Below are 26,222 nucleotides of genomic sequence, written 5' to 3'. Positions count from 1 at the left end.
AGGTAAAGAAAACCCTTATCTACATTGTTGACCATTCGCTTTCTATCATATATCACAGTATCTGGCACAGAGACATGTTTAATAATATTTATGGAATGAATAAATGATTCATCTAGTTAGATTAATTTATTTTAATAATTTAGTTCAAATTGTTGGGCACCTATTTTGTTCAAGGTCTTATCATAGGAAATAGTAAGATGATAAAAAGAATAAAAGGGACAGAGGCTCTCTCCTGCGTTTTTTGAGTTTGTGCAGGCAACGAATTATAATAATAACTTAAGGCAAACTCACAGAAGGGTCTAAATGGAGTGAAAGCTGTATGTTAAAAAATAGCTAAGTCATCAAAAAGCTCTCAAGTTAGACTACTTAGACTTGAATCCATGTTCTATGCTTGTTAACTGAATAAATTTGGGTACATTATTTAAACTCAGTTTTCTTATCTGTAAAATGGGGGTAATATTTGTATTCCCTTTATAGATCTTTCATGAAGATAAATAGAGATTTTTATTTAAAATAATTAAAATACCAGGATATATTAAGAACTCAGTAACTTTTAACTGTCTTTTTCAGCAAGCAGAGATGGATGGTACAGGATTTAAATATGGAAGAAGATAGAATTAGAAATGAAGTCACTCTTGGGAAGCTGAATATTTATTATATTGCAACCAAGTGTCAGTCATTGAGAAAACTTTGTGTACAGAGTTTGTAATACAAAATCATTGAGAAAAATCATATTTTAGTATTATGTGGGTTAGATTTATACTGAGATAGATTTATTTTAGAGAAGATGAGTTAAGATATGCATCCTTGTAAATGGGATAAAAAAGGGTCTTGTATCTTATATTTTTATGAATTTTAACAGGAAACCATTAGTATTTTAAACTCAGATTGATAACAATGTCAAAATTTTACTAGATATTCTGTGAGAGGAAAGAAAAAAAAGAATTTTCAAAAATAGTGTCTTTAATTGTCTGCAATAAGGTAGATAAGCAGAAGATTAAGTATTATATGTTATATAGCCTTCTGGATTCATTAATATATAATACAATGCTTAAAGCTCATAAAATTTGATGAAATTTTATAAGGTCTCATTCAGAAATAATTGTCCTTCTATGTCATGAAATGCTTTTTATAATTACTTTTTAATTTTCCTTTAATCTGCAACTCATGGTAAAGTAGTAGTTTCCCAGGGGGTTCTGAATAGAAAGGGAAATGGAGTGCCATTAATGGAAAAAAGTAGTTCAAATATGCTTAATATTGCTGGCCTACATGTTTCAGAAGCAAGGGGGCATTTCCATTTGACTCAGGGGTCAGTGGAGAGAATGAAACAGCATAGTATAGCAGTGGAAAGAACACAGACTTTGGAAATCTTGACAAAAATAAATAAAAATTGCCTCATTTTGGACAAAATAACCTTATTGAGCCCAGGGTTCACCATGAGAAGAATACAACAACATTAGCTTCATTGTGTTTTTGTGATGATTAAGGGTGATCTTTATAGGGTGATACTCATGTTGTTTGGCACATGGAAGGTGATCAATGTATGGCTACTATTCTTATTATAAATTATAATTTCCAGTTAGTAACAAAACATGTCAATGAGATTCTATTTCATAAGTTATGAGTAATGGGAAATATATATCTATCAAAATCAAAATAAAAGAATGGATAATTGCTGGAAATCCTATGGCAGAAATATGAATAAATAAAACTAAAGAGACAAATGTTAAGCATCAACCTCCAAGATTTTGATAGATGTTGACTGTTAGCTGATATCCTAGCTCGTGAATAGCTAAGTTCAGCACTGTCGTTTAACTTCACTGCTCCAGCCTGCTCCGAAGCTAAGATGGATGTGGAGGTGCTGTATGCAGAGATGATGATGGAATATCTGTTCTCCACTTTCTCTTCTTCTCAAGTTGTTTGTCTTTTTCATTTAGCCTATAAAGTAAGCATAAGTCTAGTTTCTAGATTTCCTATAAGTCAGATTTCCTATCTCAGCGTTTTCTGTCTGATTTTCCTGTCTTTGTCCTTACAGTCTTTTCTGGCCTCCTCTCATGAACTTTCACCTTGTCCAGTTCTCTTTCTTGTTTGCTTAATGAAGTGTCCACTTCTCCTCTCAAAATTCCTCAGGGGCGTCCTCAACCCACCTCATATCCTGGAAGGACACATTCCTCCTTAAGAATTAGAAAATACCCATTGGGATGTTAAAAGCGGTTACTTTCTGGCCTAAGGGCTCTTCATTGTGTTAAATTTAAACTAATCAAATCCCCAGACTTACATTTTAATATATATAAATAGCTTTATCCACTGGCCTCGGGTTATCTAAAAAGTCATAAGTTTTCCTTCTTTTGTTTTTAATGGCGTGTTTTGTGAATTCTATGAATTCTTTGTGAATTCATCCTTGTGTAGGGACCATGCTGGTCTTCTCTGTAGCATTCCAATTTTAGCATATGTATTGCTGAGGCAAGCACTCTTTCCTCCCTCCTCTTCTCCTCCCTCTCTCATTCTCTCCCTTTTCTGAGACGGTGCTCTCTGACATATATATATGCTCTCTGACATATATATATGCAGTTTAAAACTTATTTTTACTTTAGACAAGTATATATTTTTTTCCCTCTGTTTTTTCTTTTTCTTCCCCTGGAAATAATCTTGCAACTGAGTCTGACATATTGAAAAATATAAATTAAGATTTTTTTTTTAATTAGGGAAAGACCCTGATGCTGGGAAAGATTGAAAGCAGGAGGAGAAGGGGACGATAGAGGATTAGATGATTGGATGGCATCACCGACTCAATGGACATGAGTTTGAGCAAAGTCCGGGAGTTGGTGATGGACAGGGAAGCCTGGCATGCTACAATCCAGTCCTACATGACTGAGTGACTGAACTAAACTGAAGTGGGATCAGAACACTCCTCTTTCATCTCTATCATTTTCACAGCCCCTACAGTATCTCTGAGGAGACCTAGGGCCAGAGAAACACTATTGAAAAGCCTTGAGCTAATGAAAAGAGTTATTAACTGAAATTCTGAAGACTGGAGTTTTAGCTTTAGCTAAAACATCAAATTTATATGTGTCACTGATAGGGGTAATTGTCTTATCCGTAAAACAAAGGTTTGAACAGTGGTTCTCAATTTTTGGCTGTGTATTAGAATCACCTGGGGAGCTTTTAAAAATACTGATGCTCAGGTCTTATACCAATTAAATTAGAATCTCTGGGGCGTGACCAAGACAACAGCATATTTTAGAGCTCCCTGGGTGATTCCAATGTGTAACCAAGTTTCAAAACTGCCAAAGAGTTTTTGAGCAATAATGTTTCACAAATCCATAGGTCTTTGCAGCTTGCTTTGGTAGATGTAGTTAAAATGTGCAGAGTCTATTAATTTATAGATAGTACTTAGTGAAGAGTGGGGAAGAACATGGACATAAAGATTGAAAACTAGGAAAAAAGTTTTTTGATTATCTTAATAGCTCAGTGTGTTGGACAAAACACTTAACTTTGTTATATCCCTGATGAGAGTAATTTTAACTTCCTCTAAAATGAGGCTCTCAACGGAGAAATCATATTTAAATGCAGTGTTATTAGTTTTATACCCATAATGATACCATTTGTTAGTATGATCTGCTAAGAATTACACCTAGTCATTTCATTCACAAAATAAATAGAATGGGCAGATTGACTACTGAAATGTAAAATATGGTTAATATTCCTCAGTTGATGGTATAGCTAGAAGACAGATTAAAGTAACATGTTAACAATGGAAATCTCTGATTTTGAGATGCTGCATTAAAAGTGCCTCCATCAGAAGGGCAAAGAGAAAACCAACCCCGCCCCCCCCCCCCCCCCCGCCCGCCCCAGGATTACTGCTGTGTGCTTGTCAATGAAAAAACTATTATTATGAAAAACTATTGTTTCAGCTGAGTTTTCAAAGTAGGAATAAAGCTCATAGTATTGGTGAGCAATTGATCCTCAAAGATATACAAATTGTATGACTATAGTCTCCAAAGGTCAAATGAATTTCTTATGATTGGATAAGTTACAGTGAATACCAAATAGTGTAAAAGTGATAGTGGAATTAGAGCAAAAATGATTGATCCTAAATATGTTAGATGTAAAACTAAACAGAAATGCCTTTTCATTTTCTTGTTACCAAGGCCATTTACACATTTTCTCTCTCATATTTGGGCACCTAATAGGTATTCAAAATCATGTGCTTTAATCTCCTCTTTTACCAATGTAGTTCTCTGCTAGAAGTTGATAACCATAAAATAAAAGAAAGTGCAGTTATCACTTATGGCATGACAATATATTAATAATTTATTCCCTTGTTTTAGAATTTTTTTTGCTAGAATAGATTTACCAATTACAGAATAAAAAATCATATTTTAAAAAAATTTTCCTGTCCTTTCTGGACAGGAAGATCAGCTTTGTGTTTTCATGTGTTCTAGGCCTCCTTATCCTAGAGGAAAGTTTACCCTAGGTTTTTTTGTGAAAGTACCTAAGAAGTTGAGCAGTAAGCCCAATGTTGACTTGGCAGACTAGGAGAAAGTCCACAGAAACAATTTTGACAACATGGATTTGAACCAATAGCAACATTGTCCACCTCTGAATGAACTGTGTTAACAAGGACAATGAGTGCTTTACAATGGCCAAGAGTGACCATTGGTTAGGAATCTCCTCTATTTTTTCTTGTCCTTTGTAAGATCTGATATCTTGATACAGTATAAAATAAATGAAGAGAAGAAGGAGGTGTGGGGAAGGAGAGAAAGAGGGAGAGGTGTGTAGGGGAATGAAATGTAGTGGTAAATTACAAAATAATTATTGATGTTGTTATTTTCACCAGACTTGGCCAACAGAGAGTGGAAGCTAAATATAGTTTGGTTTGGATGAATTTAAAAGCATAGAATGTTTTCTGTACTTTATTTGTTATATAGAAATTCTTAATTTTCACATACCTTTGAAAATGTATGCATGTGTGCTAAGTTGCTTCAGTCATACCTGACTCTTTGTGACCCTATGGATTGTAGCCCACCTGGCCTCTCTGTCCATGGAATTCTCCAGGCAAGAATGCTGGAGTGGGTTTCCATGCCCTTCTCCAGGGGATCTTTCTGACCCAGGGATCAAACCGGCATCTCTGATGTCTCCTGCATTGGCAGGCAGATTCTTTACCACTGTAGTGTCACCTGGGGAGCCCTGGTACAAATAAATCTCAATATTTGGTTGTTAAAAGTAAAGTTAGTTGCTCAGTGGTGTCTGACTCTTTGTAACCCTGTGGACCGTAGCCTGCCAGGCTCCTACGTCCATGGAATTTTCCAGGAAAGAATACCAGAGTGGGCTGCCATTTCCTTCTCCAGGTGATCTTCCCTACCCAGGGATTGAACCCAGGTCTCCAGCATTGCAGGCAGACTCTTTACCCTCTGAACCACCAGGGAAGCCAAAGCTCACTCAATTTTCTCTCAAGCTTCAACCCTCAATCTCTGTCAGTTTTCTCTGAGAGTTTGTATTTCAAGTGGCTTCAAATCATTCTATCCTGCCACCTCACTTTATTTCAGGTGAATTAGAGAGAGGAAATCTAGAAGTTCTTTTGGTGGAGAAAATGTTGAAATTTTTGTAAAGTGTTTCCATGACAGCTTAAATTTTTGACAATTATTTCATTGAGATACAGGATTTATGTCCACTCCCCTTGTTTCTGGGTGAGGTCGTGACTGCTAGAACCAAGAATTTATAGTTTAAGTGATGTTTGGAGACTTTTGAGACCAGATCATAAAAGGCCTTGGGTGTTCTGCCTTATTTGTTGAGACAATGGTCAGCATTGTGAGAACCCTGACTATGGAAAGCCCATGTGTGGATGTGCTCAGCCAGTTATCTCACCTGACACTGGTTTTCCAGCCATCCATTTCAAAGTGCCACATGTCTATGTAAAGAAGCCATCTAATGTTATGATGATGGGCAAATTGTTCAACTGCTCTGAATAGGCTGAGTGAAAATAGCCTTTCTGAACATCCATATTAAAACTATATTTTAAAACACGAAAGCTCTAAGATTAAAGTTGCCTGAAGACATGTATGTTTTGCAACAAAGATTAGGCATCACAGCTGTGGATTGAGCAGAACTTTTTGTAAGGGCTGCTTTGAAGATGACTACTTTGGAGGAACTATGGTGACTGGCAGTGGAAAGAATCAGGACGTGTGAAAATCCTTAAAAATTTATTGACTTAAATAACTTTGCCTATGTTATGAATAAAAAGAAACCTTTGTGCAGAAAAAAAAAAAAAAAGAAAAAAAAGAAGAAGCCATCTAGGAAGTGGATCCCCAGCCTCAGCTCTTTGAGTCTTCCTCAGCTAAGACCAAAATATTAAAGGGCAGAAACAAACTATACTGTAGATGGATGCATGACCCACAGTTTCTGTGGTCATTCTAAAAATGATCATTTTATGCTACTAAGGTTTGTAGTGATTTTTTAATGCAGTAATAATGATTGGGACAATTTCATGATCAAATTTTATATACTTAAGGATATATTTTAGAGAGCCATCGTAACTCAGTCAGTTAAGAATCTTCCTACAATGCAGGCAACCCAGTTTCAATCCCTGGATTGGGAAGATCCCCTGGAGAAGGAAATAGCAATCCATTCCAGTATTCTTGCCTGGAAAATCCCATGGACAGAGGAACCTGGTGGGCTACAGTCCATGGGGTCACAAGAGTCGGTCATGACTTAGCAACTGAACCACCAAGGATGTATCTTATTTTAAAAGTTATAATCAAATGATTTTTGTAAATAACTTAGGTCTGTTATTAACCAGCATCTTTTCCCCCAGCTCCATTCCTCCTACTTGGATCCAGGCTTTTCTTCAGGCTATCCAACAGAAGTACAAAAAGAGTTGTTAGAAGTAGACGTGTTTAACATGATGATTAAATACATCTGCTTTTACTTGTATCATTCAACTCTCTTGATGTTTCAAAGAATAATAGAAGTTGTAAGCATGGATATCAACAGTTGGGAGCTTCAGGTCTGGGAGAGCAGTAGAGTGACATGACAGTGAGGTACCACCCTGGTATCTCAGGCCAGTTAGGGAATGGTATATTCTGGTCAACCAAGTTTCCAGTTGCTTCAATTCAACAGTGAAACTGATATTAGAGAGAAGGTGAGAGGATTGAAATGTAGAATTCTCTGGATTGATTTTCAAGTGGTGTATACACCCTTTAGAAAAGCAGTACTTTTAACAGCTACAAATCCTTAATAGAATTGCTAGACCATCAACTGACCTGACATGTCTACATACCTTACAAAAGTCTTCCTAAAATGCAAAGGTAAGTTCTGTCAGCTGTTGTTAACAAAGCAAAATAAATTCATAGGAATAAGGAAGTATTTCTTCTAAATACCCTAGCATTATAAAATACAATTCTTCAAAAGTCCTTGAGAAAGTGTTCCAGATATGAAGTCTGGATGAAATGTAAGAGATTGAAAAACCAATACAGTAAATGAAAGGGCTTCACTCAAGATTTAAATAGGAAGTGATAAATGTCAAAGTGAATCTTCATTTAATAATGGGAAAAAAATCCATCTATTACTTTAAGCTGAATCAACTGTGGATTCCATAGGGTGAAAGCAAAAAGAAAGATAATACTTCACAGCCTTGGGGAAATAAAGTTACATTGTTAATACAAACTTAAATTAACTCAGAACTGCTTTATTTAGATAGTTTCTGACATACAAAGCACTCTTTGTAAGTTAAGGAGAGTTGCATCAAAAAAAGTCAGAGATCTTTTTACTTCAAGATTTCTGAGGCTTTAATATACTAACACGCTTTGTGAATCATTCCAATGTGCATCTATTACACAGTGTGTTTCCAAAATTCAGTTGACTATGTAATTTTTTTTTAAAAAGATGATCTTTTTGGGGACTTGGGTTCCAAGGAGGCAAACTTTGGGAAACACTGATTTAGCCCTTCTGTTTGATAAGCTCTTCCTGACCTTATTATGAAACTAAAAGAGGCATGTGATCTGTACGTTTCTCATGGTTTCCACTCTTTGTGCTGATAGCTGTAGTTACCACATGTATTTTAGGTAGAATTTGTGCCTTTCCCTTGCTTCCTTCTTTCTTCCATGAAGAAGCGATATTCTACTTGTTGGAGTGTTGGCAATGCCCTATTCTTGACCTGTGTGATGATTACATGAGAGTTTGTACTTACACTAGCAATTATAAACTGTGTAATAAGCATGTGTTCTATGTACTGTTCTGCATGCGTATTTCATTAAATAATTGAAAGGAAAGTCATGTATTTTATATGCCTTTAGACTAACAGTGGCTTTCAACTTATTGAGAACATTTATATACATTTTAAAATTTCCAATTCTTAGAAATCTATGAAAATTTCAGGATGTGGAAGTTTCTATTTCTGTTACTCTTTATGAATGAGCCTCTAATATGTGCTCATAAGTGATTTATTAAACTTAAAATATATTTTGATTAAACATGTATTTAATTATATAAAGAACATAAAGAGTAAGACTTGCATTTTTATTTTATTTTTTATTTTTCTGACATAAGTAACTAAATCTTTGTAAAATTTCTCAAGTGCAAGGTAACAAATACTTTCAAGTGCTTTGCTTCCAATGTATGTAGCTTATACATAGAGATGATAAAAAAGTTAAAACATTTTGGTGTAGAATGTAATATTTTGATCATATATAACACAGTAGATGTTGCTTCTTTCTTGCAGAATAATTAAACTTTAGCTCAAATCACAAAACAAACCCAAAAGGCAGGATAACAGTATCTGTTGAGCTAATCCTGGGAATAAGTCAGCCAATTGGGAATGAACTCCCACTTCTGAAAATGCCAACTGAAGGAACATACTCACTCTAATTCTTGATGACAGAAGTAAGAGGATAAAACTTATACAAATAATGAATTCTGATTGTATTGTTGGAACTGCGTTTGTGTGTGTTGCTTTGAGATCCAAGGAGCTCCTTGTCTTTCTCTTTTACAAGTAAGTATTGAACTTAGGAGCTACTAACACTACTCCAAGTGCTCTTTCCACTCCACCAGATTTTCTTTCATTGCTCTATTACTTGGTTGTGTAGGACTGGCACAGATATTTAAATTTAGAGAAAGACAAGGAGGACACTTTAATAATTGTTGATAAACTTATTCTCTAAATTGCCTGATATTTAATTGGTACTCAATTGGCTCAGATGGTAAAGAATCTGTCTGCAAAGCAGGAGACCTGGGTTTGATCCCTAGGTCGGGAAGATCCCCTGGAGAAGGAAATGGCTACCCACACTCCGGTGTTCTTGCCTGTAGAATCCCATGGACAGAGAAGACTAGTGGGCTAGAATAGTCCATGGGGTTGCAAAAAGTCATGCATGACTGAGTGACTAAGAACAAACAAATAATGTTTCTGTTCAACTGATTCAATATCAAGTTGTAGTCACAGAAAGCTATGAACCAGGAGATTCTTTTTTTCCTGGTTCTGGTCTTGCCACCTTTAGTGGTTTATCCTAAGGTTCAGTTCTTAGATTTCTTCTATTCTGTGCCTGAACTAACTGTCCTGTTCTTTCAGTTTCATTGCTTTATTTGCAATCTATATCTTGACTTACCATATGCACAGTTCTAGTCTAGATTTCTCCCATGAATTCCAAATTCTTTTACGTACTATTTCTAACTTTTGTTGGATAAAGTATAGTCATTTCAAACAAGCAGCCTACCAGGTTCCTCTGTCCGTTGGGTTCTCCAGTCAAGAATACTGGAGTGGGTTGCTGTGCCCTCTTCCGGGAGATCTTCTCAACCCAGGGATCAAACCCACATCTTTTAAGTCTCCTGCATTGGCAGGTGGGTTCTTTTAACCACTAGCGCCACCTGGGAAGTGCGGATATATTATAGTCATTTCAACATAGCATGTCTAAAACTGAATTCCCCAGTTTATACCTACCAAAGATTCCCCATCTCATCAAATGCCACCTGAATTCCCCTAGTTGTTCAAATTAAAGACCTTGGAGTCATCATTGATTCTGTTCTTTCTTTTATAACCTACACCCAGTTAATTAAAGAATCTGGTGCCTTTATATTCAGAACATTCAGAATCAGACCATTTCTCTTGAATTCCATTTCTGCCACTTTATTTTAATAACTCTCCTTTAAAAACTGGAGCATAAGGGTTATTTGAACAACTATGAGCTTCTGACAGTGGTGGGCTAAAGTTGGCTTGCACAATCGACTACCATTTCTCACCAGGGTCATGGTAATACCTTCCCACACAACCTCTCTATTTACATAATTCATCCAGTTTGCACAGAAACAATCCATTCTGTGCACGTGAACTAGAGTGATCTTATTAAAATGCATGTCAAATGCTATGACAAACCTAGTCAGTCTGTTTAGTTGCTCAGCTGTGTCCGACTCTTTGTGACCCTATGGACTGCAGCACTAGAGGCTTCCCTGTCCATCACCAACTCCCGGAGCTTACTCAAACTCATGTCCATTGAGTTGGTGATGCCGTCCAACCATCTATCCTCTGTTGTCCCCTTCTCCTCCCACCTTCAATCTTTCCCAACATCATGGTCTTTTCCAGTGAGTCAGTTCTTCAATCAGGTGGCTGAAGAATTGGAGTTTCAGCTTCAGCATCAGTACTTTCAATGAATATTCAGAACTGAATTCCTAAAGGATGGACTGGTTGGATCTCCTTGCAGTCCGAGGGACTCTCAAGAGTCTTCTCCGGCACCACAGTTCAAAAGCATCAATTCTTCTGCGCTCAGCTTTTTTTATGGTCCAACTCTCACATCCATACATGACTACTAGAAAAACCATAACTTTGACTAGAAAGATCTTTGATGGCAAAGCAATGTCTCTGCTTTTTAATATGCTGTCTAGGTTGGTTATCACTTTTCTTCCAGGAACAAGCGTCTTTTAATTTCATGGCTGCAGTCACCATCAACAGTGATTTTGGAGCACCAAAAGATAAAGTATGTCACTGTTTCCACTGTTTCCCTATCTATTTGCCATGAAGTGATGGGACCAGATGCAATGATCTTAGTTTTTGAACACTGAGTTTTAAGCCAATTTTTCACTCTCTTCTTTCAGTTTCATCAAGAGGCTCTTTAGTTCTCCCTACTTTCTGCCATAAAGGTGGTGTCATCAGCTTATCTCAGGTTATTGATATTTCTCTCAGCAATCTTGATTCCAGCTTGTGCTTTATCCAGTCCAACATTTCTCATGATGTACTCTGCATATAAGGTAAATAATCAGGGTGACAGTATACAGCCTTGACACACTCCTTTCCCAATTTGGAACCAGTCTGTTGTTCCATGTCCAGTTCTAACTGTTGCTTCTACCTACATACAGATTTCTCAGGAGGCAGGTCAGGTGGTCTGGTATTTCATCTCTTGAAGAATTTCCCACAGTTTGTTGTGATCCACACAGTCAAAGGCTTTGGCATAGTCAATAAAGCAGAAATAGATGTTTTTCTGGAACTCTCTTGCTTTTTCGATGATCTGATGGATGTTGGCAATTTGATCTCTGGTTCCTCTGCTTTTTCTAAATCCAGCTTGAACTCTGGAAATTCATGACTCATGAACTGTTGAAGGCTGGGTTGGAGAATTTTGAGCACTACTTTGCTATTGTGTGAGATAAGTGCAATTGTGAGGTAGTTTGAATATTCTTTGGGATTGGAAGAAAAACTGACTTTTTGCAATCCTGTGGCCACTGTTGAGTTTTCCAAATTTGCTGGCATATTGAGTGCAGCACTTTCACAGCATCATATTTTAGGATTTGAAATAGCTCAATTGGAATTCCATCGCCTCCACTAGCTTTGTTTGTAGTGATGCTGCCCAAGCCTACTGGACTTCAAATTCCAGGATGTCTGACTCTAGGTGAGTGATCACACCATTGTGGTTATCTGGGTCATGAAGATGTTTTTTGTGTAGTGCTTCTGTTAGGTTCATACCATTTCTGTCCTTTATTGGGCCCATATTTGTGTGAAATGTTCCCTTGATATCACTAATTTCCTTGAAGAGATCTCTAGTCTTTCCCATTCTGTTGTTTTCCTCTATTCTTTGCATTGATCACTGAGGAAGGCTTTCTTACCTCTCCTTACTATTCTTTGGAACTCTGCATTCAAATGGGTATATCTTACCTTTTCTCTTTTGCATTTTGCTTCTCTTCTTTTCTCAGCTATTTGTAAGGCCTTCTCAGACAACCATTATGCCTTTTTGCATTTCTTTTTCTTGGGGATGGTCTTGATCCCTGCCTCCTGTACAATGCCACAAACCTCCATCCATATTTCCTCAGGTACTCTATCAGATCTAATTCCTTGAATCTGTCACTTCTACTGTATAATTGTAAGAGATTCGATTTAGGTCATACCTGAATAGTCTAATGTTTTTCCCTACTTTCTTTAATTTCAGTCTGAATGTGGCAATAAGGAGTTCATGATTTGAGCCACAGTCAGCTCCCAGTCTTATTTTTTCTGACTGTCTAGAGCTTCTCCATCTTTGGCTGCAAAGAATATAGTCAATCTGATTTCAGTATTGACCATCTAGTGACTCTACACATGATGTCCATGTGTAGTCTTCTCTTGTGTTGTTAAAGAGGGTGTTTGCTATGACCAGTGAGTTCTCTTGGCAAACTCTGTTAGCCTTTGCCCTGCTTAATTCTGTACTCCAAGGCCAAATTTGCCTGTTACTCCAGGTATTTCTTGACATCTTACTTTTGCATAAAGTGAAAATGAAAGTGAAGTCGCTCAGTCGTGTCTGACTCTTTGCGACCCCATGGACGGTAGCCTACCAGGCTCCATGGTCTTTGGGGTTTTCCAGGCAAGAATACTGGAGTGGGCTGCCATTTCCTTCTCCAGGGGATCTTCCCAACCCAGGGATTGAACCCGGGTCTCCTACATTGCAGACAGACGCTTTACCATCTGAGCCACCTGGGAAGCCCTACTTTTGCATACCAGTCCCCTAAAATGAAAAGGACATCTTTTTTGGGTGTTAGTTCTAGAAGGTCTTGTCGGTCTTCATAGAACCGTTCAACTTCAGCTTCTTCAGCATTACTGGCTGGGACAGAGACTTGGATTACTGTGATAGTGAATGGTTTGCTTGAAAACGAACAGAGATCATTCTCTTGTTTTTGAGATTGCATCCAAGTACTGCATTTCAGACTCTTTTGTTGACTCTGATGGCTACTCCATTTCTTCTAAGGGATTCTTGCCCACAGTAGTAGATATAATGGTCATCTGAGTTAAATTCACCCATTCCAGTCCATTTTAGTTTGCAGATTCCTAACATGTTGATGTTCACTCTTGCCATCTCCTGTTTGACCACATCCAATCTGCCTTGATTTCATGGACCTAACATTCCAGGTTCCTATGCAGTATTATTCTTTACAGCATGGGACTTTACTTCCATCACCAGTCACATCCACAACTGGGTATTGTTTTTGCTTTGGTTCCATTTCTTCATTCCTTCTGGAGTTATTTCTCCACTGATCTCCAGTAGCATATTGGGCACCTACTGACCTGGAGAGTTCATTTTTCAGTGTCCTATCTTTTTACCTTTTCATACTATTCAGTTCTTCAGGCCAGAATACTGATGTGGTTTGCCATTCCCTTCTCTAGTGGACCACATTCTGTCAGACCTCTCCACCATGACATGTCCATCTTGGGTAGCTCTACAAGGCATGGCTCATAGTTTCATTGCGTTAGATAAGGCTGTGGTCCATGTGATCAGATTGGTTAGTTTTCTGTGATTGTTGTTTTTAGTCTGTCTGCCCTCTGATGGAGAAGGGTAAGAGGCTTATGGAAGCTTCCTGATGGGAGAGACTGACTGAAGGGGAAACTGGGTCTTGTTCTGATGGGCGGGGCCATGCTCAGTAATTCTTTAGTCCAATTTTCTATTGATGGGTGAGGCTGTGTTCCCTCCCAGTTATTTGACCTGAGGCCAAACTATGGTGGAGGTAATGAAGTGAAGTGAAGTGAAGTAGCTCAGTTGTGTCCAACTCTTTGCGACCCTGTGGGCTGTAGCCTACCAGGCTCCTCCCTCCATGGGATTCTCCAGGCAATAATACTAGAGTGGGTTGCCATTTCCTTCTCCAGGGGATCTTCCTGACCCAGGGATCAATTCCAGGTCTCCTGCATTGCAGGCAGATGCTTTAAAGTCTGAGCCACCAGGGAAGCCCAGGAGGTAATGAAGATAATGACAAACCTAGACAGCATATTAAAAAGCAGAGACATCACTTTGTTGACAAAAGTCCATATATTCAAAGCTATGGTTTTTCCATTAGTCAGGCATGTATAGATGTGAAAGTTGGACCATAAAGAAGGTTGAATACCGTCAAAGATTTAATGCTTTCAAGTTGTGTCTAGAGAAGATGCTTTCAAATTGTGGTGCTAGAGAAGACTAGAGTCTCTTGAACAGTAAGGAGATCAAACCAGTCAATGCTAAATGAAACCAATCCTAAATATTAATTAGAAGGAGTATTGATGCTGAAGCTCCAATACTTTGTCCCCCTGATGTGAAGAGCTGACTCATTGGAAAAGACCCTGATGCTGGAAAGATTGAGGGCAGGAGAAAAGAGGACAACAGAAGATGATGGTTGTGTGGCATCACTGACTCAATGGACATGAGTTTGAGCAAACTCTAGGCGATAGTGAAGGATAAGGAAGCCTGGTGCACTGCAGACCATGGGATCCCATAGAGTTGGAAATGAGTTAGTAACTGAATGGCAGCAGCATCAAATCATGTTACTCCTTTGCTTTTTACATCTCACTGTAAAAAGACTGAAAGCCCTACGTGATCTGTTGTCTCCATTCTCTTATGTCATCGCTGCTGTGACTTGGGAACTTTAAGTAACTTTCTGCCTCAGGACCTTTGTATTTGCTGTTGTCTGTCCTTGAAAAATTCTTCCCTCACTTCCTTCAGGCCTGTACTCTAATACCTACTTCTCAGACTCTCTGAGCACACCATTTAAAATTGAGAGCACGCATATTCATTGCCTTTAATTTTTCTGCATACCACTTACTACCATGTAACATGTATGTTTTACTGATCTGCCATGCCTGTGGTCTGTCCTTTATAATGGAAGCACCATGAGGTTGTGAATTTTTCTGTTATTCCCTTTTGTATCATAGTGCCTATAAGTACTTGGTAGCTAGTAGATATACAATAAATTTTTTTTGTTGAAAAATGAATGGTATGCATTTACCAGGCTCCTTTTCCTAAGTCAGGGATGGAATACATTCTGTAGCAGGGTCTTGGGAAAACTAATAATTTAGCACCTATTGTTAAGTGAAAAAGTTGGCTTAAAGCTCAGCATTAAGAAAACTAAGATCATGGCATCTGGTCCCATCACTTCATTCCAAATAGCTGGGGAAAGAGTGGAAACAGTGGCTGACTTTAGTTTTCTGGGCTCCAAAATCACTGCAGATTGTGATTGCAGCCATGAAATTAAAAGATGCTTACTCCTTGGAAGGAGTTATGACCAACCTAGATAGCATATTAAAAAGCAGAGACACTACTTTGCCAACAAAGGTCCGTCTAGTCAAGGCTATGGTTTTTCCAGTGGTTATGTATGGGTGTGAGAGTTGGACTATAAAGAAAGCTGAGCACAGAGGAATTGATGGTTTTGAACTGTGGTGTTGGAGAAGACTCTTGAGAGTCCCTTGCACTACAAGGAGATCCAACCAGTCCATCTGAAAGGAGATCAGTCCTGGGTGTTCATTGGAAAGACTGATGTTGAAGCTGAAATTCCAATACTTTGGCCACCTGATGCAAAGAGCTGACTTATTTGAAAAGACCCTGATGCTGGGAAAGATTGAGGGCAGGAGGAGAAGGGGACGACAGAGGATGAAATGGTTGGATGGCATCACCGACTCAATGGGCATGGGTTTGGGTGGACTCCGGGAGTTGGTGATGGACAGGGAGATCTGGTGTGCTGCATGCAGTTCATGGGTCGCAAAGAGTCAGACATGACTGAGTGACTGAACTGAACTGATTTTTCTTTGTGTGTGCGTTAGTCTTTCAGTTGTGTCTAACTCTTTGCAACCCCATGGACTGTAGCCCACAAGGCTCCTCTCTTCATGGAATTCTCCAGGCAAGAATACTGGAGTGGGTTGCTATTTTCTAATCCAGAGTATCTTCCCAACCCAGGGATCAAACCTGCATCTCTTGCATTGGCAAGTGGTGGTTTTTTTTTGTTTGTTTGTTTTTGTTTTTGATACCACTGAGCCACAGGGGAACCACTTTTATTTAGCAGGTCTGGGGAAAGGCCTGAGAAGATGTATGTCTAACAAAATTTTAGGAAACTCTGATACTATAAGTCTGGAACTCTCACCTTGAGAACTGCTTATTGAAAGGAAAAGGCAGAGTCAGGCAGGGAATATAGAGCCTGAGAAATCTGGCTGGCAGCACCTAGTCATTCTAATATGGTTTTGAGCAAGACAACCACTGTTCCAAACTTATTCACATCAAAGTCCTGCAGTTAGCAATATCCTTATTCTTCGCAAGGCAATTTAGTTTCTTCAGTGGTCTTATTTCTTCTTCCTTCTAAGATGTCTCATTCCTACCAATGGAATGCAGTATTCTTCTTGATAGAGTTCTGATTAACCAGTTTTCTCTTTGTATTTCCAGTAAGAATCATGACTCATAACATTTTTTGTCCTTTGCTGGCAAATCTCTCTTAGTCTAGCTCTGCGTTCCGTCACTTGATGATGAGACAATACAGTGTCAGTGATGATTGAGATGCTGGTTCTCATCCCCAGCCCAGTGGATATCAGGTATATGGGAAATAAGACTAATTCTAGGCTTGCTAGTTAGGGAGTTGAGATGATGACATGTCTATCTTTTCAAAGATTGTGCGATTGTGTGTGTATGTGTGTTTGTGTGTGTGTGTGTAACAGTGAGAGGAAGAGAGAGAGGGGAAGTTGGAATGAGAAATGAGACATGGGATTAATATGACTGAGCATACAGATAGAAGGAAATATCAGAAGTTGTAGTTGGGAAGAATTAGGAAAAGTAGGAGCCACTGCAAATGTTATATTTGTCACTTTGCAAGGTCATATTATCTAATCATTAATGAAAATGTATTAGCATCTTCTATGCACACGATATACTGATACAACCTACTTTCTAATTACATATGTTAAAAAAAAATCTATTCATTGAAAGAAATACCTTAAGGACTTCTATAACTCTTACTCAATGAATGAAAGATTGGTTGAATTTGTAAGGCTTTGTTTGGATAAAGATGGTATTTTGAGACAGAAAATTACATGTCTTTCAAAAGTATTCTAACATGTTGAATTTCCATTAATTTAGATAGACTTTTCCAATTAGTCCAAATTGTGGAAGTTTTCCTCTCTTCACTAATCGTTTGGTCTTCTAAGCTCTATTAGGTGAGATAATAATTAGAAGTTTAGTGGAAAACTAAACTTGCACATAGGAATAAGTGTAAAGTTTAGAAAGATGTTTACATCACAGCCTGGAGCATGCCTAGCTTTCATTTGTTAGCTGTTGGCTTCCCAGTTTATTATTATGTAAGCATATTTGCACTCCATTAGTGGTTCTCTAGCCTAACCACACATTAGAAGTAACCTTTGAGCATAGTAATTTCTCAGTTCTACCTTAGATCTTCTAGTTTAATTCGTCTAGGATGTGACTGGGAATTGGAAATTTTTAAAAAACTCCCTAGTTGATTTTAATGTGCAGCCAGGTTGAGGACCACTGCACTTGAGAACAGCAAAAATCATGATAGCTTAGAATAACTAAACAAATACCTTTGACAAGTTTTCAAGACCAGTGGCCAAATCTGATGATTGTATGTTGGTTTACGATTCACTTCAGTTCTTTAACATAAATATGCTATTTCAACCTGTTTGCTATTTTGTGACATGAGTAAGGGAGATGATGCTATACTCATTTTATAGAAGAAAATGCTGAGACTTTATACTCATTTTGTAAATTACATTAGGTGCTTAAGTCAGTAATTTTCAGATTTGCATTGGGTTATATGTTGCCAAACATCTAACTAAAAAGTTTGTTTCATAGCACGAAGATGCCACATTCAACTTCATAGCGTGAGGATAGTACATCTGAATCTTTTATTAAATGCTTTCCTTTTCACAGGATTCCCTGATAGTTCAGTTGGTAAAGAATCTGCCTGAAATGCAAGAGACTCTGGTTTGATTCCTGGGTCGGGAAGATCCACTGGAGAAGGGATAGGCTACCCACTCCAGTACTCTTGGGCTTCCCTTGTGGCTCAGCTGGTAAAGAAACCACCTGCAATGTGGGAGACCTGGGTTCAATCCCTGGGTTGGGAAGATCCCCTGGAGAAGGGAAAGGCTACCCACTCCAATGTTCTGGCCTGGAGAGTTCCATGGACTGTATAGTCCACGGGGTTGCAAAGAGTCGGACGTGACTGAGTGACTTTCACTTTCACTTTCCTTTTCACACTCAAATTTGACCCTTGGTAAATACAATCTTAGCTTATATTTCCCCCTTTCTGTTGCCAGTATTAGCTGTAAAGAATTTCAGGCACACTTGTTTTTATCATCCTTGTTTACTTAAATTTATTCATCACACTCAGGATGTTTACCATACATTCCAAACTTTGGGGTCATTATTAAGCTGAGGGGTGACACTAACCTTCCAAAAGAGAATTGTTGACACAGGAAGGCTGACAGCCTGATCCTCTAATATGAAATCACAGGTTTGAAAGGTGAGGAAATTGACCTTGAAATCTTCCTTTTGCTGCCTACCAGACTCAGTCTGGTCAAAGTCATTCTGACTTAAGGGCTAGCTGGGCCACTTGCTCTTTGCTTTTCACTGTGCTTTTTGTGCCAGATCGAACCTCCATTAGAAGACTATTGAAAAATGCAATAAGCACAGCTACAAGAAAGATTTCTTTGTGCTAGCACATTAACACAGTAGTTTCCAGGTGTGTTTGAATGCCATGGCAAGTGTGTTCATAGGCAGCTAACATCTTCAGAACATGAGTGTGTCAGAGTTGGAATTTGAACTCAAAGTTACTGATTTGTGCTCAGACCAGCAGGTCCTGCTGCTACTTAGATGTCTCCTATTGTAGAACCAGACTGAACAGCAAAGAGAAAGAGGACATAGCCTGTGAAATGACCTGATTGGTCTACCAGGTGCAAATATGTGGATTGGCAACTTAATGCTTCTGAAAATGATAAATGAATTAAAGGAGAATCATCTGTGGCCGTTTTAATAAGTACAATGGTGAAAGAATGGAACCATAGAAACAATGCAATAGAATATTTATTCAAGTAGATTTTGTCCAGACTGTCAACTGACAGGACAAGAAGTATTTTTTTCAGAAGCCATAGCTGGAAACTTCAGAATACCAGATGGAGAGAAACTAAAACTATGTCTCAAGGGAGAATTCTTGTGGGCTAGTCCTGTGGATTTAGAAGAAGAAGAGGAACCAGAGATCAAATTACCAACATTCGCTGGATCATACAGAAAGCTAGGGAATTTAAAAAAAAAAAAAAAAACCCAAAAACAAAACCTTCTACCTCTGTTGCATTGATCATACCAAAGCCTTTGACTGTGTGGATCATAATAAACTTTGGAAAGCTCTTAGAGAGATGGGAATACCAGACCATCTTATCTGTCTCCTGAGAAACCTGTATGTGGGTCAAGAAGCAACAGCTAGAAGTCTGTATGGAACAACTGGTTGATTCAAGATTGAGAAAGGAGTATGGAAGGGCTGTCTGCTATCACTGTTTGTTTAATTTATCGCTGAGGACATCTTGAGAAAAAACAGGCTGGATGAGTTACAGCCTAGAATCAAGATAGGCAGGAAAAACATCAACAACCTCAGATATGTTAATGATACCACTTTAATAGCAGAAAGTGAAGAGAAACTAAAGAGCCTCTTGATGAGGGTGAAGGAGAGTGAAAGAACTGGCTTAAAACTAAATATTAAAAAAACTGAGATCATGGCATCTGGCCCCGGTGGTAGCAGTGACAGGTTTCCTCTTCTTGGGCTCTAAAATCACTGCAGATGGTGACTGAAGTCATGAAATCGGGAGACATTTGCTTTTTGGCAAGAAAGCTGTGACAAACCTAGAGAGTGTGTTGAAAAGTACAGACATTACTTTGCCAACAAAGGTCCATATTGTCAAAGGTATGGTCTTCCCAGTGTCATGTACGATTGAGATAGCTGGATCATAAAGAAGGTGGAGCACCAAAGAATTGATGCCTTTTAACTATGGTGCTGGAGAAGACACCTGAGGGTCCCTTGGACAGCAAGATCGGGACCAGTCAATCTTAAGGGAAATCAACCCTGAATACCTGTTGTAAGGACTGGTGCAGAAGTTGGAACTCCAATATTTTGGTCATCTGATGTGGACAGCTGACTCATTGGAAAAGTCCCTGATGCTGGGAAAGATTGAGGGCAGAACAGAAGAGGACATCAGAGGGTGAGATTGCTGGATGGCATCATCTATGCAATGGACTTGAACTTGGGCAAACTTCAGGAGATGGTGAGGGACAGAGAAGCCTAGCGTGCCACAGTCCAAAGGGTTGCAAAGAGTCAGACATGACTGGGCGACTGAACAACACCACCACCAGCACCAACAGCCCCGTGGAAACACCTGAGTTCCTTTCATTCCCACCCGCATGAATGGATACTTGGCAGAGAAGGAAGAGGCTCTCATTTTATGTGGGTCTGGTTAATCGCTATATCCACTGCAAATATAACCAGGGATAGCATTAGTTAAACATGGATCCCAGTTTAACCAATTCAAGTATAATGTGGGCTCCACCCTTCAATGAATAATCCCCATAATGCATAATCTCCCATTATATCAGTGTTGAAAACCAGTTAGGCAATTATTGTTAACCCTACTCATAAAAAAAAAAGTTAATAATAAAAAACTTCAGAGTGTTTGAAAACACAAATGTGTGTATGTGTAACATTTTCTGTAATTAACCCTATAAATTCACTTGTTCCGGTTCTCTTGTTATTGTGGTTTAGTCACTACATCATGTTTTACTCTTTGTGACCCCATGGACTGTAGCCCACCAGGCTCCTCTGTCCATGAAATTTTCCAGGCAAGAGTAGTGGAGTGGGTTGCTGTTTCCTCTTCCAAGGAAACTTCCCTACCATGCCTTTTTAAAGAGAGTACAGTTCTGTACAGGATTACTTTCCCAGGATTTGGGGGACTTCTTGGAGGATGCCTATACAGTAATACAAATTTTTTTTTTTTTTAAATATTATTTTATTAGTTGGAGGCCAATCACTTTACAACATTTCAGTGGGTTTTGTCATACATTGACATGAATCAGCCATAGAGTTACACGTATTCCCCATCCCGATCCCCCCTCCCACCTCCCTCCCCACCCGACTCCTCAGGGTCCTCCCAGTGCACCAGGCCCGGGCACTTGACTCATGCATCCCACCTGGGCTGGTGGTCTGTTTCACCATAGGCAATATACATGCTGTTCTTTCAAAACATCCCACCCTCACGTTCTCCCCCAGAGTTCAAAAGTCTGTTCTGTACTTCTGTGTCTCTTTTTCTGTTTTGCATATAGGGTTATCGCCACCATCTATCTAAATTCCGTATATATGTGTTAGTATACTGTAATGTTCTTTATCTTTCTGGCTTACTTCACTCTGTATAATGGGCTCCAGTTTCATCCATCTCATTAGAACTGATTCAAATGAATTCTTTTTAACGGCTGAGTAATATTCCATGGTGTATATGTACCACAGCTTCCTTATCCATTCATCTGCTGATGGGCATCTGGGTTGCTTCCATGTCCTGGCTATTATAAACAGTGCTGCGATGAACATTGGGGTGCACGTGTCTCTTTCAGATCTGGTTTCCTCAGTGTGTATGCCTAGAAGTGGTATTGATACTTGGGTTAATGCCTCACAATACTTATGAACCAAGTCTCTTCCATTTGTAATTTCTAGATGAGAAGTTCCCTCAGGCTAATATGTTTTCTACATACAGGGATGTAGATGTGTGCATGCGTACTAAGTCACTTCAGTTACGTCTAACTCTTTGCAGCCCTGTGAACAGGCTCCTCCGTCTGTGGGATTCTCTAGGAAAGAATACTGGGGTGGGTTGCCATGCCCTCCTCCAGAGGATCTTAATGACCCAGGGATGGAACCGGTGTCTCTTTTGTCTCCTGCATTGGCAGACGGGTTCTTTACCATGATCACTACCTGGAAAGCCCAGGGACAAAAAATTTTCTATTATTTTTTTTCACCTATAACTGCAACTAAATTAAACAAAAAGTTAAAGAAATATTAGGGGAAACTTAATAAGACTATTATTTACAGTTTATATATCATATGTATATGCACGTGTATGTTGTTGTTAGTTTATGTATATATATGTACTTAATAACTCCTCCACTACTTTATTTTATTTTATTTTATTTTTTTAATGACTGAATAATTTTTTATTTTTTTTTTTAATTTTTATTTTTTTAAATTTTATTTTATTAGTTGGAGGCCAATCACTTCACAACATTTCAGTGGGTTTTGTCATACATTGACACGAATCAGCCATAGAGTTACACGTATTCCCCATCCCGATCCCCCCTCCCACCTCCCTCTCCACCCGACTCCTCTGGGTCCTCCCAGTGCACCAGGCCTGAGCACTCGTCTCATGCATCCCACCTGGGCTAGTGATCTGTTTCACCATAGATAATATACATGCTGTTCTTTTGAAACATCCAACCCTCACCTTCTCCCACAGAGTTCAAAAGTTCAAAAGTCTCCACTACTTTAATTTTAGATCCTTTGGGACATTATTTCACTCAGGGTTTGACTCTGAGGGCATTTCTATTAGTAATGAGGCTAACATTTTAAAGGGGAGAAGGAGGAGCTTATGATTACAGAATAAGAGAGCTACACTATTTAGGAGCAGCCCTGCCACAAAACCAGCATCTCCTTAAGGCACATAGATACTTTACTGTTTGAAAAAGAGCAATTTCCTCAGATGAATATACTATTTGGATAGAGATGCATGACTCTAACATGATTTGGCATATGTTGGTAAGATGCCACTTGGAATAATGGAATACTGTTTCTGGAAACCACAGAAAGCTTGTAGTGCAAACCTTCTCTATACAGGTGAGAGGACAAAGGCCAGCTCCCTTCTGGAGCATTGAGCAAGGTTGTAACCCAGAGAGGACTAGAAACCAGAGATCCCCTTAGCCAGTATGTCTTGCTTACTGTCTCTAAAATGTGTGGGCACATTAGGGAACTGTTGATGTAAAATGGCACCCCAAAATAAATCTGTTGGTAAATTGAATATATAACCTAAGGACATCTATAAAGAAAACAGAGCATCTATAGATCCAGGGTCTGGAAGTGATCATGGGCTTCTCATCAGTAATATTCTTCCATTTTCCTTTCATTCTTCTTTCCCTACTTTATCGGTTCATCCCAATCCCCAGATGAGGAGCTCATGCTCACCTCTAGACTTTGGATCTATAGATACTTGATTGTCTTAGACTGACTCGGCTTAATTACCATTTTGGCTGTGTCCCAAGATTCATCTTTTGTGTTACTCTTGAGTCACAAATACTATCTTTGCTCTTTGTAAGTTATTCTGGAGCCCTCTCCTCTTCTCAGGATACTTTGAAAATATTCTAGGTAGTAAAGACAAAGAACCCATTCACAAATCCCAGGGAAATATATGTAAAATATGTAATACCTCTCTGTGTAAACATTTATAAATATCTCAAAGTGTAATGTACATGTAGGTCACCTTATTAAAATGCAGATCTCAGGGTGGGGCATGAGATTCTATATTTCTAAGTTTTCCCTCAAGTGGTGCTGATGCAGTTAGTCTGTTGGTCACACTGAGCAACAAGGCAATTGCTACAATAGTTAAAATGTTTGCATTTTAACAAAAAGCATCAATATTTTAACCTAAAAAGTGACGCAACATGGGAATTTCAAGCAGGTCTAGTTTTTACAATTTTACATTACAACATATAGTCAGGGAGTATTAGCCTCTGTCTTTATCAGGTCTATTCTCATAAACCCTTTGACATCATTATATGAAAGAGAGCACAGAAGAGCAGACAAATGTTCTTCACTGGCTGCAAATTTCAACCATGAACAGATGACTTTCTATTCCTCTTGGATTCCTTCCTTCTCTTCCCACACCCCATCTCCCACCCCCTGTTCAAAAATGCATGTTAAAAACTTCTATACAAGATGCTGGTTTTGTTGGACCTGCCTTTGAAATAAAATAAAAACACAACAGGTACGTTTATTGAATATTCTGTATTTCTTAATTGATAGGAGCAGTGGGTTTTAATTTTAATTGGGTAGGAGCTTAGTTTTCTTTATCTTTCTTTCCCCAGTCCCCATTGTAATCTATTTCTATAGCACATATCTTTTGCTGTTTTTGTTACCCCTGTAATTGTCTTTTTAAAACCAGAGTCAGAATTTTTCTTCTTCCCTCAATATTATGGAATGCATCTAGGAGTATGACTTAATTTTTCCTCAGCCTCTATTAGGGTGTTTTGTGTATTAATGTGCACAATAAAATCTCAAAGAATAAATGTACACTTAATAAATATTCATAGTATTTAATTATCCTGATCCTTCAAGGTAGCTCTTTTCCATGCTGGTTTATAGAGACATAAGGACAGTACTTGGGGATTTTTGGTTTTCTCCTTCTAGACCCTAGCAATGCAGTAATTCTCTGTTCTGTATATATCTATATACTTTTCAACTAGAACAGCAACACTATTTTTTCAAATAATATCTCTAATCCTACTGGTTCTACCTGTGAAGTTGCACATGTGTCCTCTTTGGCATGCTTGATGTAGAATAATCTTATATACATACTCCTATATGTCACTGTATTATGATGCAAGTAGGAAAGAAAAGTAGGTGTTTCTGATTGATCGTTCTTTCTGAATTGGAGGCTCTCTTGTTTGAAAGACCTAGTGGAGAGAATGTAGATAATAAAGTTACTAGGTCAGAAGGCAGATCTTTTGTGTGTTTGTAATCTAGGTGATAATATTAATTATGAATCATTCATTCATTCACTCAGTTCTCACTCATGTCCATGTACTGGGCATAATTAGCAATAAACTCCCTGCCTTCTTACAGTCAAATTCTGTTTGTGTGTGCGTGTGTTTTATAAAGTTAAAAAATAAATTTAGAACATAATTTCTATTAGTGATGAGAACGGTAGAACTATATAAAGCAGGTTAAGAGGATAAAGAAGAATGAGAATAGCACAGGCCCTAGAAAAGGTTTGTATGAGAAGACATTTGAGCAGAGAACTGAGGTGAGGTGTAGAGTGAGACATGTGGATGTTGGGGAAAATGGTCTACAGGCTGGGTGAACAGCAGATGCAGAATTGAGAACGTCTGGCATGCTGGATGAAGAGTGAGACTTCCGGGGTTAATAGAGTGATTGCAGTGGTGGAGGTGAGTTTGACAGATGGGCTGGCCCATTACTGTGGCTGTGGTAGCTGCTTAGTAAATGGACACTGTGCTCCTCTTATGCTTAAACCTTCCCGTGGCTTTTAGTGCTCTTAGGAAGAAGATGCAAGAGCTTGAATGAAAGTTTAGTCTTCCAGCCTCATCAGGCATGCCATCTTCTCCTAAGTTCCCTCTGCTCCAGGCACAACCCACCACCACCTCCACACCCCACCTTCTTTTAGTCCTTCTCTCTTCCTGTTCTTCTCACCACAGGGCCTTAGTTTGTGCCAGTCCCCCTACCTAGGGGACTCTCCACCTACACCCTCAAGCCTTTGCCCCTTCACATTTCAACTGCATTATCAATTCTTTAGAGAAGATTTTCCCGGCCCTCCAATAATCCCTGTAATTATGCTGTCAGAGTATCCTGTACCCCTTCTTCATTACGCTTACCGGCATTTCAGCTTTACATTTGTGTGGTTCTTTGTCTTTTTCTACTACCAAATTATAAGCTCCATGAGGTCAGGAACCAGACTGTTTTTTTCCCCGCTGCTTTGCTTCTGACACCTGGAGCAGGGTCTGTCATACAATAGTGGCTCAGTAAGTACTTGAATTGACTTCCCAGATGGCTCAGTGGTAAAGATTCTGTAGGCCAGTTCAGGAGATGCAAGAGATGTGGGTTTGATTCTTGGGTCAGGAAGATCCTCTGGAGGGAGAAATGTCAACCCACTCCAGTGTTCTTGCCTGGGGAAATCCTATGGACAGAGGAGCCTGGTGGGCTACAGTCCATGGGGTCAAAGAAGAATTGGA

The 26,222-nt window shown here is 38.8% G+C and overlaps 1 non-coding gene and 1 pseudogene across 1 annotated transcript; one reads left to right on the top strand and one right to left on the bottom strand.

Moving 5' to 3' along the window:
• Window positions 1–2,370: 2,370 nt before the first annotated feature.
• On the bottom strand, window positions 2,371–2,471 carry LOC136148786 (U6 spliceosomal RNA; annotated as a pseudogene).
• A 3,458-nt stretch (window positions 2,472–5,929) lies between these two features.
• Window positions 5,930–6,002, top strand: LOC136148798 (small nucleolar RNA Z40). The gene has a single exon (XR_010659569.1). It is a non-coding gene; the product is annotated as a small nucleolar RNA Z40 (small nucleolar RNA).
• The last annotated feature ends 20,220 nt before the right edge of the window (window positions 6,003–26,222 follow it).

The sequence above is a fragment of the Muntiacus reevesi genome, chromosome 17 (assembly GCF_963930625.1).
Source record: "Muntiacus reevesi chromosome 17, mMunRee1.1, whole genome shotgun sequence".
In the NCBI taxonomy this organism is placed as follows: Eukaryota; Metazoa; Chordata; class Mammalia; order Artiodactyla; family Cervidae; genus Muntiacus; species Muntiacus reevesi.
This window is presented reverse-complemented; position numbering and strand designations above follow the sequence as displayed.